This window comes from Chrysochloris asiatica, unplaced genomic scaffold (genome assembly GCF_000296735.1).
Source record: "Chrysochloris asiatica unplaced genomic scaffold, ChrAsi1.0 scaffold00011, whole genome shotgun sequence".
Classification (NCBI taxonomy): domain Eukaryota; kingdom Metazoa; phylum Chordata; class Mammalia; order Afrosoricida; family Chrysochloridae; genus Chrysochloris; species Chrysochloris asiatica.
This window is the reverse complement of record NW_006408529.1, coordinates 10,712,466-10,715,794: the sequence shown is the minus strand read 5'-3', so window position 1 is coordinate 10,715,794 and position 3,329 is coordinate 10,712,466.

The window sequence follows — 3,329 nt, the reverse complement described above, 5'->3', positions numbered from 1 at the left end:
AGTCATTTGAACTGCAAGGTCGGTGGTTCAAGCTTACCAGCTGCTCCTTGGAAACCCTATACAGGTTTGCTATGGGTCGGAATCAACTCGACGGCACTTAACAACCACACATGCTTATAGGAATGTGGCAAAACTGGAAACAGGCAAATATTTTTTAAAATGACAATGTTAAGAAATTTTTTTTTTTTCTTTTAAGACTGTGTGGTGCATGAAAGGAGAAAAGAAATTGTTTAACAAGCTGCTACCTGGTAAAATAAAAAAAAAATATATGTCCCAGAAATACATTTATACAGCAATGTTTGATCAAATCAAATGTTTTAACCTAATCAGTTGTCGTCATTTTAAAACTATCAAAAATCTCAATTTAAATGTTTGCTATAATTTTTAATTTCATAGTACAGTGGAGCATTGAACAACATGGGCATCCACTTATATGCAGACTTTTTTCAAAGACCTTGCAACACTAATCATCTCTGCATGAGCAATTTCTCTGTCCAGTAAATTGCGTGTTGCAGTAAAAAGCGATCTTACGTGGTTCTTGCACATTTTTTTTTTTTTATCATGTGTAGTGCTATACCGTAAACCTTGAATACTACCATAGGACCCACACGAAGTGCTACTAAAGGTCCTGGAAGTGCTTCCAAGAAGCTAAGAAAACTCATGACAGGACAAGAAAAAGTTGACTTGCCTGATGTGTATTGTAGCCTGAGATCGACAGCTGTGGTTACCCATCGTTTCAAGATCATGAATCCAGCTTAAGAACCATTGTAAAAAAAAGAAAGGGAAATTTTGAAGCTGTCACTGCAGCTATGCCAGCAGGCATGAAAATTTGCACTTTTTTTGTGTAATGCTTTCTTTTTTTACAATTTCATATTGAAACTGCAGCTTTTATATGGGTGTAGTATATGTAATATGTATAACATACAAAATGTAGGTTAATCACTTATATTATTGATAAAGCTTTCAGTAGGCTATTAGTTGTTAATGGGTGTGGGGAGCATCAATTTTCATGTGTGGATTTTTGAGTGTAGGTGTTGCTTGCATTAACCATTGCATTGTTCAAGGATCAACTGTATTTCCAAATCATCTTTCTAACCTTTTATCTGCTTAATTTTTAGACATGATGCAGGTTAAGTGCTCACAACATTTTAGTTCAAATCCATCTTTCCCATTCCAGGCCCAAGACCTATCTGCACTTAAGCCATAATGTCTTAGAGGAAGACAAACTGCTCATTCACAAAATGTGTTCCTTGAGAATGTGATGTTGTCTAATGCATTGATCCAAACAGCAAACCCTAAACAAGATATCACACTGATCTATCCATCCTGGAAACTCGGCCTTCTGGAGAGGAAGAGAGCTGTCTTATAGGAAGGGACAGCTGGACGTGACATTGATTCACACCCCACTCCAGCAAGAGCAGCCACGTACTTGTCACTAGCTATGAAAGCAGCTGGCTTGGCTGACACCATGCCCAGCAAGTCGAGGGAAAAGCTATGGGGAGTGTGCTGATGGCCACTCTCTAAGGACAGGGGAGGAATAGAGAGTCACGAAATTTAAAATAAATAATACAACCCACTTTCTGATGTAAAGTGCCAACAATTTCTGAAGAGAATGCAAATCCAACACAGAGGATCTTTGTTTTCTTTTCTTGTATTTTGACATTTTCCTAGAATCACTTGATAGCACTCACATTAAGCTTCATTTCAGATTCCCATTCAAAGTCAAACTATCAGATGCAGCAGAGTGTGACATAACTTTCCAAAAGAAAAGACCAGAATGAGTACTTTTGTTTGATTATTCATTCAGTACATTCCAGAAAAGACCAGTTAATAAATAAATAAAGATCACATTCAAAAGCACACTTCATGCTAACAGAGTATACGGTCCCACTATTTTAGAAATATGAAACTTAATATCTAATTTTTTTTTAAATACTGAAATTATCATTATAATTAAAGTTATCCTCTGTATGTGTGTGTGTTTCTACTCTATCACCAGGAAAGATTTACAATCTAAAATAACTCTGAGCATTAATATGTATACTGGTAGTAAAGGTAAACTGTCAAATGCAGTAAGAAGGATTTTCACATGGAGTGCAATAATGCTGCAATGACAGTATACGAGAGACCCAATAAGTGTGCAAATGCAAACTTCCTATATGAATCCAAATAGCACATTCTTAAAGCATGAAAGTGTGTTTGAAGGAGCAATGTAAGTGGCATGAGCTATATTTTCCAAAGACTGTACTGTACTTCAAGGATCTAAGAATAAAGAAAAAAAATCCAGAAAACAGCATGCTAAAGCCTGCTTCCTCTCCGAGGTTGCATTAGAGTTATGAAAAAAGAAAGAAAGAAAAAAACAGGAAGGAAATTAAATTTCTATTTTCACAGGCAATAATGTGTTGTACAATTTGCAATTAAAAATAAATTAGGCACAAAATCTGCAACAGATTGTTTTTAAACTTTCATTAAACCTCTTGAGTTATGCTGCTAGATGCAACGTGCTAACAGAAATGCTAGGGTTGAAATGAGTTTCTGGCATATGAAATAAAACTATGTCTTCAATCTACAAAAAATTTAATTTACAGCTTAGCTGATTGGATGTAGCATTTTAACACCATTTTGGAGGTTTAAGAACAGCAAGTGCCATAATCCTCTGAGTATTTTGATCACTACCACACAAGCATGTAACATACTTTGTGTTCAAGGGGAACCTTTATCCAGGATGCAAAGCTGGTGCTGAATTATAATCACATTCAAAAAGATTGCAAGCCTGTGGGTATTAAGCTTTGCACTCTCAAGCTTAGCCAAGAAGATTTAAGCAACCTACTCTGGGACTACACAGTTGATCTGATAAGAGTATTCTGAGACCTTGAAGTTTATTTTTATCAGAAGTTTTGCATTTGAGGTCTCAACCATTAGACCTTTTTAGTGCTAATCAAAAATGTTTCCTTCCAAGCTCCAGCAATGACACTTATAAGTAGATGGAATTCATAAGAGAGAGAGAAGGAGGAGAGAGACATACACAATAGTTTACCCACCAAATAAAAGGAAATGTTGAAGGACTATAAACAACTTCTGATGTCTTGGATGTTATTCCAGATCTCTTTGCTGTATTTGTCGGGGAAAAAAAAATTTGTCAGATATTTTCACTGCTCAATTTAAATAACTTAAGTTATTTAAATGACAGATGCCATCTGTATCATAAAGCAGTCAACTAGTTTGCTGAACTTGTTTTGTTAGGATGAATCAGTGGGTTATTTATGGAGCAGGTGCTGCTCATATTCAGTCTCTAACATAAGACTCAAGAATAAAATACAGATAAAGCT